Below are 15393 nucleotides of genomic sequence, written 5' to 3' on the forward strand. Positions count from 1 at the left end.
GACATAATTGTAGCTATTGTCCTTTAAAAGAGAACATCTCTGCTTCTTTATGTCTACCTATTTATTTTTAATGGCAATTGCAGAACATCTCTCGTATATCCACAATCAAAAGTGGATAGTCATCTCTTTCTGCAACTTCCCATTTTGTATGTTGAAAAATAGGACACTTGAAATGGGGGGAGCATTTTAATCCAATTCTCCAACTGACTGTATATAGATAAAGCCCATTTCTCAGGCTGAGCCTCATTAACATTAACAGAGTTCAATTTAAGTACAGGAGTGCTGTGCAAATGCCATTGCAGATGGAGCTAAAGTAACGAGCAGTCAAATGTTCTTTTATAACTTTTTGTTTTCTCTTATAGTAATCGCCTTTGGGTAGCCAGAAATCACCTCAGTTGATTAGTAAGCCCTGAATTTTGCCACCAAGTGCTGTTTATTTTCAGCTCAATCTTAAATAGTGCTGTTTATTGAGAAGAAACAGCCTCTTATAAGTTTTTCAGATACAACTATTTGTATGTAACATCCTAGGCACAGATTTTTTTTTATTTTTTTTTTTGTGAAAAGATGGCCTTACATATTCAATTGTGTACAGCCTGACCTTTGATTATGCAATTTTTTATAATGCTATATAATGCATAGTTATGTAAATACTGCCTTTTAGGTCAGATGTACTTTGAGTTTTGCATTTGGAAATACTCTTGTGGTCTTGGCCTTTTCTTAGTTCCATTAGAGGACACAAAACCACGTAGCTATTAAAAACTCGGGCTTATTTCTTGTTTTCTTTTAATGTACTACTTATATATAGACTATACTTTATTGTTGTTGTTGTTCAGCTTTTCAGGATTATTTATCAGCAATATTTGGAAATTTTTTTTAAAAAATCTTTATTTTTTAATAAAATCTTTGCTGATGTCTTTCTCTTTGCCTTAGCTCCAATTACTAATTCTTCTTGCTTTTTAGTACCTACGTACCGAGAGCATTTAATACTTAATACATTTTTTTCCTCTGTTGTTTGTGAACCTGGTCAACTAGCATAACACTTCCAAATTAAGATATGTTCTTGTCATTTAATCAGGTAGTCTGTTGATAGTGAAATTCTCAGCATGCATGACACCTGGCATGTCTGTATAATTAGAGGTGGTGGTTTGAGAAAGTGTTTTGGCAAACTAGTTCCTGGAGGCAAATGTAACTGAATAACTCCCAAACTTTGGGGGTTTGTTGTTTATTGCTTTTATGCTTGTAAGATAATAATTCAGTGTTTCATTGTCATAATCATGAGAAACAAACTGTAGGCTTAAATTCTGATTAAACTTATCTTCTGGCTAGAAAAACTGTGGTAGACTAAGTTTGTCTAGCCATTTTGGGATTGCCTGAGTAGATCCCTGTAGCATGAGGGATTCCAGAAATACAAATTGCCATCTTTATTTATAAATAAATATGCTGTACTATTTTTAAGGTAATTTTTTTTTTCTTCCTAGAAGTCTTATTACAGGGTTGCTGAGTTATTTAATTGCCATATCACAGCACAAAAACACTAAACAAGGGTAGCTGGGATCAGAATGTGTTTCCAAGGACATAGCTTTATGTAAACTGTTTACGCTGTAAGACTTGTAAAAATCTGAAATTCTGTACTCTCTGCCCCAAACAATTAATGAATATGTATGTTCACATTGGATCCAGGAACAGTATGTTTTTGTCAGAGTGCCCCCTCAGGGACTTTTGCACGCTTCAGATGCATAATACAATTGAAGCCGTTTCTTTGTGAGAAAATAGGTTAATGACTTGCCAAAAGGCAGATGTTAATTGGAAAAAGTGCAGACAAGTCCTTTTCTTTACAATGTATATGGATTGCATTTGTTATGACTTGCATCCAAGAACAGGTGCAATTTCAATTGACTCAGCTAACAGGATATGCTGAGTGCACTCCTCACCAATTTTACCATAAATTTTAAATCCAGCAGAAAAATATAGTTTCTAAACTAGTTAGTGAATGATAAGCTGCATCTATTACCTCTGTTATAGAACATATTTACAACTTATTTTTGTACTTAAGCATCTTAATAATATGAAAAACAGGTCCTTGTTTATTCAATGGTGCTGAAGGATTTTATTGGTGAGCATTGAGAAATCTTATACAAGACAAAATGTGTCTCCCCTTCCAACATATTTCTTATCTAAGAGAGTCAGCAGGTCTAGAAGAGGTACCACAGGTGTTACTGTAACTGGAAATTAAAGCAGAAAAATTGCTTATTTTCATTAATGCATTTCCTGCCACAAAGTCACACAATCAGATTGAGCTCTTTACCCGGCCTCCTTTCATGTTCCCTGTCTTCAGAAGCAAAAAATAATAAAACAAATCAAAAAAACAACACAGCAAAAAACAAAACCATCTGGGTGTGGCAGGTTGAAAGACCTACTGTCTGATAGTTTAATCATTTAATTCTGGGGGGTCTATTGGAATTGCTAGGCTACTCATACAAGACCAACGAAGTAAGGACTTTGGTTTGGATCCATGTTCCTAACCTAACCTAACCTAACCTTCATGTGCCTAACCTAACCTTCTTGAAAAGTTACTCTTGCCTAAGGAGTGCTGGCTGTGAAATGGGATGGCTGCCCAGGAAGCAGCTGCATCAGCTTCACCCTGGAGAGCCCAGCAACCTCAGAATTAAAGCTCTGTGCTGTGGTGAAGCAGCTGGGTTTGGGCCTCTGCTCCAAAGCCAGCAGAAATACGGCCTTTCACATGGGGTGGGTGAGCTTAGATTTCCAACCAGTGAAGAAAGCTGGTGGTGAAAGGGAATATGTACATTTTTAAGAAATCTTGATCCTGGTTACATTTTGTTCTAGGCCAAATTCAATAGGCATTCTGACTAGATCAAGACCTACAGTCTAGACCAGTGCAAGAACATACAGTTCAAGAATCCCTCAGGAGCTCCAGCATTACCGGTAATACCATCTGCTAGTGGCTGGGGTCACACCTTTTTCACATGCATGTATCACAGCCTTGGGCATCAGTGAACACCTGCAGAGACAGGAGTGGACTGGGAAGAAAAGCCAAGCCTGTCAATGCCACCTAAATGCAGGATTCTGAGACTGAGAGTAGTAGTTAGATCTGTAAGTACTTTTATGGCTTGAGCCCTTACAGACCAGGATAAAAGGGAGGAACCCAACTTCTCTTCAAAGCTGCTAAAGAGGAAGCAATTGTCAGGAGATGAAGAGAAGACATCTATTAGCTATCTTTTTCATGCTTTTGTGCTTTGTATTGTAATGAAACAGTACCTCTGTCTCAAGTTTTTTCCTCCTCCTAATCCCTGGAGGAAATCCCTGTTCCTTTTAGAGAGAAAAAACACTAGAACAGAGGAAAAGTAGCAGGAACTGCTAGTCTCCATGGCACAGGATTTCACTTGAAGCTTTTTCTGGCCACTGTGATGGAAGCCAAAGGCTTGTGGTGCTCATGGCAGTGCCTGTATTGAACGTCAGTTCTGTCATAAGATTAATCATTCAGAAGCACAGCATGTTTGCAGTGGTCTGCTGTTTATTGGGGCTTCCTGAACAACTGTCACAGCATCAGAAGTCTGGGAGGTTCAAAGCAGTAAAATCCTGTCTGATTTCTTTTGAGGAAGATTCAGGTGAGCCATATGCAAAGGGCTCTGCTGCTTCACGCTGCCTTTCTTGTTCACATCTCTCAAAATGGAACATTTAAGATGCAATACACTTGGGTGGTGAAAAGGACAGAATGCTCCTAGCAGCAATTCTTCCTCATGAGAGCACTTGTCTAACATTTTTTAATCATTCTTTTTATAATTATTTTCATCCTGTGATACATGCTGGGAGCACAAGACCTGGTACATTTACTAAAGCCTAAAAAGAGCAACTTGAAAGCAAAAGAAGAGACGATGGTTGTTTCTGACTATGACCAGTTTCTGCACTGATTGCTGGGGGTGTTCTGTTAAAGCTAAACGATGCTACACCTGTAATTTGATGCTGGTACAAAAGCAGAACTTAGCTCTTAGTCTGTAAGACTTGAAATTTCCTGTACTTCACAAGACCAGCTTTCACTTCTAAGAAAATTTCATAAGTGCAATAAGTTACTATTAACTTTTCAGTTAAACAGTGAGTGCAATCAGGCATAGTAGATTATAATATTTAATTGTACGTAACCATACTGAGTGGTTTCAGACTGCACCGATGTCTCTGCACAGCTTCATTGCTAAAACACTGTGAGCTTTTGTGCAGCTTCTGCAATCTATTCAGCATAGACCCAGCCTATAAATAGCCACATTATCGAGAGGCTGTAAGAGGTTCATTAGAGAAGTTGTGGCAGCCACACTGTGCTGATCCGGTAGTGCTCTGAGCTACCGAAGAGCTGAAGCACACGGGTAATACCCAGCACGAAGCTGCCCCTCCAGATGCCCCTCCAGCCATCCTCCCAGTCACCCTGGGTGCAGTGCTCGCAACGTGCACTGCACATCTCACCAGGTCCAGGCACACAGGCTCCTCTCCAGACGAAAGCAGGGCATGCAGCAGCTTATGGTCACGCCGGCCTGGTCCCAGCACAGAGCCAGGATGCCGCCAGGGCGGGTGCCTAGGGCCGGGGCCGCAGGACATCCTGCAGGCCGTACCTACCCAGCAGCGCGATTAGTCACCGTCTTGAATCGCACACAGGCATCAGGACGCTGCTGACTCAATAGGAAGTCGCTGGCTGAAATCGGTGGGACTTCTCACACGCTTGAAGTTACGTGCTGAAAGTGTCTTAATCTTGTACATTATATTCACGTAACGGAGGGACAGAGAAAGAAAATGTCAATAGGAACTGAGGGCTATTTTTTTCTGAAGGTACATGGCAAACAAATATAGCCATGAGAACTTGACTTACTGGTTAGTCTAAAGGGGTACTTTGCTATTTGTTGCACAGCTGTCTGAAGTAGAGCCTCCCAGGTCTGGCCCTGGAGGTCAGGTAAATGAAAAGTGTGTAGGACAAAGTCCCGACTGCATGCAGACCTTATCCTCCAGCCTTCTAGATATTCCTTAGGAAGAGATGCTGAAATGCGAGGCTAGCAGTGTCATTCAAAACTATAAAAGAAGAAATATATATCACTCATTTTGTCTTTATTTCCTTTTAGAAAGAAAAATGCCCTCAGCTACTCAGCTGTTGTAACTTGTGTATGTGTTTTCCACATTTCTCCCCCATTTCTCTGAATGATCAAGTTAATCATTTCAAAGTGAGAGAGTTACGCCCTTGTTACAGAACCTGAGTACTGGGGAGGGAATAATCCATGTTTATTTCTGTGTAATTGATTTGGGAGGAACAGGGAAATATATAAAACTAGCAATGTGTAATATTTGAAAAATGCTGTTTAGGATGGAAAAATTATGGATGCAATAAGATCACCCTATTCGCACCCAGCATCTCACAGATCTGTTTGCATTTGTATACATTACAGAGTAACAGCTGAGCCTTTAGCCCTCCTTGGGAAAACAAAACCAGATTGAAACACCCAAGGTCTCATTTTCAAGATTTGCCCCATATAAAGAGTCACTTACAAAAATATATGTAATGTAGCTCATTAGCAGTAGCTCTGACACACCCACTTTCCTTGTATTTAGTTATTAGAGGAACAATGATGCCATAATAAACACTGGCTGGGAGCTTTCCAACAGAACAGGTTTTTGTCAGTGAATGCTGGTTTGTCGTAAGCAAAATGTTTCGCAGAAACGTATCTGTTTGGATGAACTTCCGCCGAAACACAGGCAGGTTTCCATCACAAGCCTGCCTGATTTCCTGCCAGCTTGCCTGGCAGCTCTCCAGGCTCCACGGCTCCAGGACGGCTCTGCTCTAAACCTGGGATTCTTCCTGGTTTCTTTTTCTTTTCTCTTTTGTAATTAGAGGGAAAAGGTCTTGGAAGAAATACACATTGGCCCTGCCTGGCTTTTTCTGATTGTTCAGAAGTAGGTGTGGGGTTTTTGTTGTTTTTTACAGTGATGACATCGCACAGCCCATCTTGGCTCGTTGCATGGGAGAGCCAGAATAGCATTCCTCCCTGCTAGAGGTTAAACTGCCCTGGAAGTGAAATAGATTTCATGCCATACTGAGCTTCATTTCTGAACACTTTCAGGAGACCTCCCGGTGCCAATATTGTCTCCTCCTCTCTATTTTCTAAAACACTTAATTGCACTGCGGTCTCTCTGAAGCAGCAGTACCCTTCAGCGCTGCCTCCTTCGCTTGCTTCTCGTCAGCCAGTTTCTGGTGCAGAGGCTGCACCGACCTCTCAGGTCTCTTCTGGACACTTGTGGCTGCTGGGCATTGCTGTGGACATCGGGTGGTTTCGTGGTACCTTAGGCACTGAGATTTACTCTAGAAATCTGCTTCAGCAGCCAGCTGCTTGTGCTTTGGCTCTGCTGCTGCTTCCTGCTTTATCTGCCCCATCTTCACCTGGAGACAGAATATTTCCCTGCACTTAACTCTGAATCACCTGGGGGGTGGCGGTTGTTTCATTTTTCTCTTTAAAGCGGGGTTATCTGAGGGCAGGACGTTGTGCAGGCATGTGCCCAGCATTCTGGGTGCTCAGGTGAAGCACGCTGGGGATGTCGGACAGCTTCTCTTTCACCTTGGGGCTCGGGCTGTAGGCAGTCAGCTTTATCTGCCTCTGTAATCCAGACTCACAGCTTCTAGCAAGCTCCTAAAGATTTATTTTTTTCCTCCTGCCTAAAAGTTTCATCAGTTGCTAATTTGTCTGTGTACTTGGGTTAAATTGGTCAAAATTGAGAAGATCCCAGCTTCTGATAATTAGGTTGAGTGGTCTTCCCAAATGTACCCACAACCTCTGCCTCCTTCTGCACGAATACCTCATCCCTTCCTATACTGCCTGTCCTGACGTAGCCCATCAGTTCTTTGCTTATCTCTTCCTCTCTCTGTTCTCACTCTCTCTTCTCTCCCATCCTTTTCCTTTAAAAAAATATTTTGCAACCTACAATTAATGCACTTGGCTGAAGTCTCATTGGGCATATCAGGAAATTTTCTGGATCGCTCATGGGTGGAGTTTCCCAAAAGCATCAATCTGGTATTAGTGTTGTATAAACAACAGGCCTGCCAAACTCCAGAGAGTGTGAGGCAGCCTCAGAATGTTGTGCCTCCTTGCAGACTTCATTTGTGGATTACCTCCTACAGCAGAGACACCGTGGTCTCTGCAGTCACACAGCAAGGAATGACCACGAGCATAACCAGAGCAGAGGCAGGGATGGATCTGGCTCTTGTTCCCTCTTTTCTTTCAGCACCATCAGCACTGCTTGGTAGCTGCCCGTTCAAGTGTCTGTGAAGAAGTCATGACTGCTAACATGGTTAAAAGTGCAGGCACATTTTCAAAGTTGGGTGTAAATTGCCCAGCTCATTTTTGCCACCTGTCGTGGGATAATGGGATGTGCAATAATGACATCGTGTGCAGCAGCTATGGGATAGAGTTTGAATCGGTACATTGTCTGCAGGAGAACTTTAAATAAATATTACAGCTCATACCGCACTAGTATGGCTTGACATACAGAATTACTTAGCTCATTTGGGAGACCTTGGTCGTGGTTGTGAAAGCAGTGGGCAAGAGCTCCTACAATTATCTAAACCACAGACTAGGAATGCCACAGATAACCATCATTTCCTACATTTCTTTTTATAAGAGGCTGTTCCACAAATTTCTTGAACTTTAACTGCCTTAACTGAAATTTTCCATTCTTGGTACCCATTTCAGGATGAAATTTTCAGGAAATTTTCAGCTTTTTCAGAGAACAAGATAATATGTAACCCCCTTTGGATCTTTCCTGGAGATGTTCTGGCGTCAGAAATCGTATGGAAAACTGATGGGGGTGAACTGCTGTAGGAAACACTTTTCCTGAGGACGCAGGCAGGCAGATCACTGAAAGCCACTGAGGAGAATGGCCCAGGTCAGATGGAAAGCAGGCACGGTGGGACTGAGGCTAGCTCAGCATGGAGTCTGAGGCTGGGGTGAGGAAACAGAAGGGATCTGAGTGCTGAAGAGGGATGCTATGAGATACCATGGAGTTAGAAGCAGGATCAAGGAGATTTGTAGTGCTGGGAGAAATGAAGCTTGTAGCAATAGGAAGAAAGGATCCTGGTCCATTACGGCCAGTTTCTGACCAGTTTGCAGTGTGACCTCTTGTTTGACTCAACACCTGTCAAACCTGGCTGGTTCCCCCCCAGCTGCTCATTTCCCTGCAGTGTGAGCAAGCGTGGAGGATAGCACCCTGCTGCAGCTGTCGGGCACTCCATCTGCTCAACAGGCAATGGTCAGTGTGCTGAACCTAAAAGCACAGAGGAAATACACACAGAGAAAACTATCTGGAGCTACTACCTTAAAACAGTATTACTAAGGCGGCTCTGGAGAACTGGATTTCATCTCCGCATCTGTATCATCAACCTGGCAGCTGTACTCTGTGTAGGAAGCAGTGGGATGGAGATGTGAAAAGGATGGCAAGGAGGCGGATGTAAAACCCAAAACCTGGAGACTGCAAAGTTATAAGCAACTGTTTTGAATTCTTGGTTGAGATCTCAGAGATGCTACAAGGGACAAAACAACAGAATTTGAAGCAAGAGACAAATAATGAAAAGCAATTCTGTGATTACAGGTCCAGTCAATAGCTTTTATGTCAATAGAAAGATGAAGAGGAGCCTTTGGAGGAAAGTAATTAGTTCTGCATTAGAAATGTGAAAAACAGAAATGTGAAAAGCTGCAGGTGAGGCACCGGGACATGCTGCCTGCTATTCTGCCTTAGAAAAAGGTTCTGCTGTCTGTCTAACTGTGGTTTTATGAACTGTAGGCCATGTTTATCCGTTGCCCTTCCTATTCGATTTTATAATGGTGCATGCATCCTTTTGCATTTTTTAAAATCAATTTGATGCCTGCAAATTGATTTGCCATACGAACATCCTCTCCCTCTCCTGGTCCATTCAGCTTCTAATGAGCAGCCCATGCTGCCTTCCTTTCACATGCTCCTGACCCTGCTGACTCCAAAGCATTTTCCAGCCCCCTAAGCATCCTGCAGCACTTTTCCTTGCCCCCTTCCTGTCAGCAGTGCTGAGCCTCAGGAGGCACCACCCCGGGTGCCATGCCTGCTGCTGTGCACCTGTCAAAGGTAGGAGGTCCTGCTGGCCTGGGGGATGCTCCCCACTGCCTTCCCCTCGGCATCGACAGCGAGGTTGGGGCAGCATCCTCAGGCAGATGCCTGGGCAAGGGGAAGGAAACCTGCTCGGTCAGCTAGAACACTGGGTTGTCAAACACACTTGTTCACTGGGGTGTGAAAGGGAAGCTGAGGAGAAGAGAAATGAGTTTGAATGCATTTTAATTGGGATTATGGGCATATGGTGTGGTGTCGTTTGTTTTCCTCTTCCTGCTATGCAGTGGGGCTTTAATACCTTCTTCACACATTTGCCTTTATCTGTCATGTCAAAAGGGGAGACAGCAAGAGGCTTTCTTTTTCTCCCCTTTCTCCTGGGCCATGCTCAGAGCCCCTTACTTCCCCTGCAACTTTGCTGAAGGAACGATCCTGATTTTCAGAAAAAGCACAGCCAGATTGCAAAAGCAGATTAAACAGCTCCAAGTTATTTTTATTAAACTTTTCAGCTGCTCCTGGGAGGACTTTTGCTCATTTCCAGCAGCAGAAGGGGATGGATTCAAAGGGAGAGGCGGGAACGTGATGTCCACAGTACCACAGGCACACAATTCCCCGGCAGCTGGATAGTTAGGTTTTATTGTTATGACAGTATATTTAGTGTTTTGTAAAATGCTACTTAGGGAGCCATTTCCCTTGATGTACAGCAGTTTGTTAGCTGTAAGATTCAGACATGAGCCTTTAATTATGCCTAGCATCTCCGCAAAAGCAATTTCAGTTCTCTCCCTTGCCTCATGCAGCATCTTTGGATGCTCTGCTTTTGAATGTGAACAAGTTATTGTTTAACACAGCTTTAAATCACTACAGAAATGTTCTGTAGCATCCACTGGGAAAGCCTGCTCCCATCTGCCCTGTTTTCTCACAGTCGCTCTGGGAATGAAGGCCAATAATCACAGAAATTTTGTTTAAAGGTTAAGCACGGAGAAGCATACCTTCATATACTGTGCAAGCTAACAGCAGGTGAAGCTGTGGCTCAGAAACATTTAAAGAGGAAACTATAGTTTAATATTAAGCATCTTTCCCAGCCTTCACATGAGCCTCTTTCTAGTTATTTTCCAAAGATGTATATGATGCAGTATAGGACTTATTTTTTCTGAGGACTTGCAGGGGACCTAGAAGTGTAGTTAATGCCCACTTCAGAAAAAATACCTCCAGCACTACTGAAGTCAATCTGAATCTGCTTCTGCCTTCCCTGACACAAACCCTCTGTGGTAGACTTCGGACAGCTCACTGTGCCATGGCATCCCAGCTTGTTCCTTATGCTAAACCTCTAGCTCCTAAATAGAAGTCAAGATGTTTATTTTTCTTCTGTAAAGAAATATATATATATATATTTATGTCTTAGATGTAGAAAAGGAATAAACCATTGGCTAAATGCAATTCAGTACTTCCTATATTTGATGCTCCTTGTCTCCCAGTTTCTGTTTCAAATAATGATGAAAAAGTTGTATTAAACTTACATCAAAGGAAAGTTGTGGAAGCAGAAACATGAATAACAAACACATGCATAATGTGATTCTGAACAAAGAAACCTGTGTGGGGATAGGCTGCACAGGAACACATGTATGTCATTTCAGCATATTGCTAACACATGTAGGGGTCATCCAGATATGGTCTGGAGCAGCTGAGAGCCTTGTTTGAAGGCAAATTTTACAGAATCTTTGTTAGTACTGTGGCAACAACTGCACTTTGCAGCTTTATAGAGCGCTTACCACAATTGCTTATGTGTTGTCCGGTGCAGGTTTCCATATACAAGGATGCTCCAAAGGGAGAAGGTAAAGAATATATAAAGAAGAGTAAGTATAAAGACTCACCAAAAATAAATAAATATAAATAAATAAACTTGTGCAAGTAGTTCATCCACATTTTTAAAATGGATTAAAAATAATAATAAATTGTAATGAATTTCACACAGCCAGATTCCAGTGCTCCAAAGTGGTTCAGCAGTTTTTCTTGTTCAGGAGTTTGCAATATTTCCAGCTTTCCCAGTGAAACACAGAGCATGGTCAAGGGGCCACGGCTCTGCATGGGAGTGAGGATGCATTTGTTCAGAGCAAGGGGAAGGCTCTGGATTTGGGGCCTTAGTTTGGAGTGCTTCTGCAGGAGCTGAGGACACGCTAGTCTTTTGTAATGGTAACTCAGACGTTTTGTTCTGGAAGTGATTTAACATTTTATACTTGCTATGCAGAAACAGGTATGCCTGATGTTTGTTAGCAACACCCATTTTTTGGTTTGGTTTGCCAGCTATCTGTAATCCTGCACAGACACTATGTATGACTTTGATTGCACTCCTGCTTTTCTCTACTGCAGCTCTGGCCCCTATTCCGCTCTCCTTTACATCACCCTCAGATAGAGAGAGCATGCGACTGACTGCTGGTCTTCACCACCACATTTACCAAATGTTCAGCACCCATAATATTGTAGCAGATTTTCAGCAGTGGGCAGCCATCAGCTATGATATTTACAGCTAAGTCCAAGCTCTCAAAAGAACTTGGCATGCTGCCCCAAATCTGGTCCCAGTCGTGGATGCGCAGTGCTTTCCGGCAGGAGTGACAGCCCTGACGTCAGGACTGGCCTAATTCTGTGCCACACAGAGGAACTGTGTGGGCGGCATGAAGGGGGCAGACGAGTGCCTTTCAGACGTGGTGGTTCGGGATTGTGGTGCTTGCTGTGCCATGGAAGGACGGCAAAACTGAGGATGCAGCTGTTACAAAATGTTAGTTCTGAACAGGAGGAATCCATAAACACAATATACATTTTACATAAGGGGAATTGGGTGGCTGGCTCACTGCATGCAGTGATTGATATAAAATTAACCACTCGAGTTTGGCATTTTATAGTTAAACATACTAAAGCAGGTCTTAAAACCATGAGTCCCTAAATTACCTTTAGTGGATCTACAAAAGGCACCCAAGAAAACAAGACTTATGTTCACAATGTTGGGATCTTATATTTCCATCTATAACATCACTGAACAATGCTTTGAACTGCACAAATTCAAAGAAGTTAAAAAAAAAATCAATAGAATAGAATCACAATAAGCATTAAAACAGGAAGTTTGAAGATAATAACTAAAGTTATGGCCCAGGTCGGTGCCTGGGGACGGTCCCAAATCTCCCAGGCAGACCAAGGTGCAGCAGCTCAGATGTGGTGCAGACAGACAGGACAACACGGCCATGTACCACTGCTGGCACTCGAGGCCTGGCTTGGGGATGAGCTCTCGCTCCCCATCTGTATTTTGGTGCATTGGTAGCGTGCTCGGGATGCCATCCCATGGTGCTACAGCAAGTAAGTGAACCCGCATCTTGCTTGAACACTTGCACAGCATCACACCACATGCACAGACTGGCTGAAACCCTGCCTTGCCAAGGTCAGTGGGAATATTGTCACTGACTTTGGTGCAGACAGGATTTCCCCCCATGGACACACACCTCCTCCCGGATGTGTGTGCATGTGAGCATTTGTGTACATACACAAGCTTTACAGCACACAGTACTTACAGAGAGGCATCTTCTCTCTTTATATGTTTTTCTTTGAAGTCATATTGCATTAAATCGGACCCTCACTATCACAGACACAGTTTCTCATGGCTTAGTGGTGTTAAAGAGCCCTTCTTGCTCCTGAGCTCTGCAATAACAATCAGTCTGGGAGGAAGAGGAAACGAGCAGTGTAGCACACTCTGTACCTTCCAGCCACCAGCTATTGTTAAGAGCACATTGCTCCAGACAGAGTGGCAGCAAGGCATGGGGTGGGAAGCAGGTGTAACCTGCCAGAAACACCAGTTGAGCAGAAGCTGTTCTTTAATTCAGACAAGTACCCCTCCTTCTCAGCTGCCTGTTGCCACCAAATTGAAAGAGATTTTGCATTCTTATCACTCAACCCTTGAAAGCTTAACTAATGCCTTTATGGCAAACCAAGAGCTTATTTTCTCATGTCAGTGCTTTGGTCATTCATCTCCGAAGTCAATGCCCCAATGGAGGACTTCATTCCAGGTGCGTAGACATGGCTGGCTGGGTTTGGGCTGCTGCTGGGTGACCCAAACCCCTAAACAGTGCACTCCTGCACTGCAGTGTTGTTGGAGAACTAGTCTGCCCTTGCCAGTCACCCACACATTATAAATATCAGTGTGGTGGGCCTCGCCAGAGCGTGTGAAGCCAGCAGCCCAATCATTCAAACCCCTTCTTGGTTTAGTGGGAGAGTTACTGTCCTGCGGCGCAATATTAGAGCCTATTTGTGACAATGTTTAGTTCACCATGCTCTTGATTTGCAGCCTGCATTAACACCTTGTTTTTGGATACCTGCTTCTTTGTTTGCTGAGCACTCACACACCGTGCAAGGGAATATAAATGAGCACGTTCAGCTCCGCTGCCACACTGTAAACAAGCTTGATGAAAGAGCATCCCATCTATGCCTGCTCCTTCCTGTCATGACCTTATCTCTGCTCCCTGTCCTCCACCAAGCCTGGGAATGAAGTACTGCCTCATATACACCCCACTTGTGAAATGCATTCCCTGGCTGGCTGTTCCCTGTCCAGGGCTATCCATCAGCTGTGGGACACAGCTTGGCCAGGGAGTCAGTGGACCATGAGGAGGCCTGGCATTTTCTCTTCCTTACTAAGCCACTCCACTAGGCCCTTATATTATGTCTTTTCTCCTTATGCCTATTGGTTCCTCCTTTACCATGGCATCATTGTGGGGAAGAGAATCCACCCCCATCTCCTCCTATCCCTCATGCCACAGCTTCGGCTCTGGTCAGACTCTTCCTTGTTTTCTTCAGAAGCTGGCTCAACACACTGCCAGTGTCCCCAGATATCTCCCCCAGCAACTCATTTCTGGCTTTCTTTTCCTCTTCCCCGGCTGTTCTTGCATCACTCATGGGTAATACTGCCTAATTCCTGGTAGCCTGGCTGGAATGATGCTGAAAAACAATTGAAAAAAAAAAAAATCAACCCTCAGAAATCATCTTTACACCAAGGAAAACCCTCCTCTTTAAATAGCCCCTTTGCATTTGGAAGGAAAAATACAATTTTTATCTCATTAACATAATATTCCCCAGTCATCTGTACTATTGAGCTCTGTAGCTATTTTATATTCGCTGCTAATATATATGATTTAACCTGGAGTTGTAATGTATAAATTTACACTATAGGAAAAGGCCTGCAGACTCTGTACTAGTAATCACCTCAGCTTTATTTCACTCAGTGGTGACACTGGACAACAACAATTTGCAAGCAATTTTGGACTGAACAAGATACATCTGTCCCTGCACTGTGGTGGAAACCCATCCGTCTGCACCCCAGAGCGCTGTTGTTGTCTTCTCACCTATCACTTCCCACTTGTGGCATCACTTCATCTAGTCAACAGCAATTTGCCATCTACAGTGCCAAGAAACTTTGAAACCGTTATGAATTTCATACCAGGAAAGGCCATAAGGTGCATTCTGCATGTCAAATGCCTCAGAAGCTGGTTCCATGCAACTGTAAGCACTTACCCCAAATGGATGTGAATACACTTCTGTGCTAGCAGCCTGTTGTTTTGGGGTTTACTGCATTGTTTTTGAGCACTGCTGTAATGTACCCCAATAAATCTTCCTACATTTTGTTTTGCACCTTTCCATCTTGCATCACTTATGTCAGATTAAGAAATGAGGGACTGGGCTGGCATGGCCCAGACCACAGCATATAAACGCCATGATGTAAAGTCCAACCTCCCCTAACAATAAGTGCCCTTCTGAGAGCAACAGACTTGTCTGCCTCTTACAGAGGTGTAATGCTGCCAGCTGCCCTCCCTGAGTGAGTCTATTTCTCCTCCCAGTACCTGGGCTGCTGAACTATTTCGGGGACAGACAGTGCCCTTGGGGTGACGATACCCCCCTTTGGCTCAGCCCAGCCCAAAAGGGACAGCTGGTAGGGGGAAATACCGGGCAAACATGACTGCACCATCCCCAGAGTCAGATGAGTCAGGAAGGAGCATGGCTGTGTCCCCACGAGGCTAAGCCCGACACTATCAGCTCTACATAGAGTTGGCTGGGAGGTGAGCACACCCCCTTCTGACACCAAAAAGTGGCTGGGACATGGCTCAGAGAGACCCAGGCTGCCTCCAGCATGGGTCTGTTGGTGCCTCAACCCTACATCCAGGCTGGCTCTTCTCCAAGCCCCTGCAGTACCAGTGCTACCACAGCGTGCGTGTCCCTTCTGAAGCCAGTGTTGGGGGTGTAACG

General features: G+C 43.7%; 1 long non-coding RNA gene across 1 annotated transcript; it reads left to right on the forward strand.

Moving 5' to 3' along the window:
- The first annotated feature begins 5071 nt into the window (after window positions 1–5071).
- Window positions 5072–14787, forward strand: LOC121070574. Its single transcript, XR_005820148.1, has 2 exons — window positions 5072–10970; window positions 14376–14787. It is a non-coding gene; the product is annotated as an uncharacterized LOC121070574 (long non-coding RNA).
- The last annotated feature ends 606 nt before the right edge of the window (window positions 14788–15393 follow it).

Source organism: Cygnus olor, chromosome 1 (genome assembly GCF_009769625.2).
Source record: "Cygnus olor isolate bCygOlo1 chromosome 1, bCygOlo1.pri.v2, whole genome shotgun sequence".
In the NCBI taxonomy this organism is placed as follows: domain Eukaryota; kingdom Metazoa; phylum Chordata; class Aves; order Anseriformes; family Anatidae; genus Cygnus; species Cygnus olor.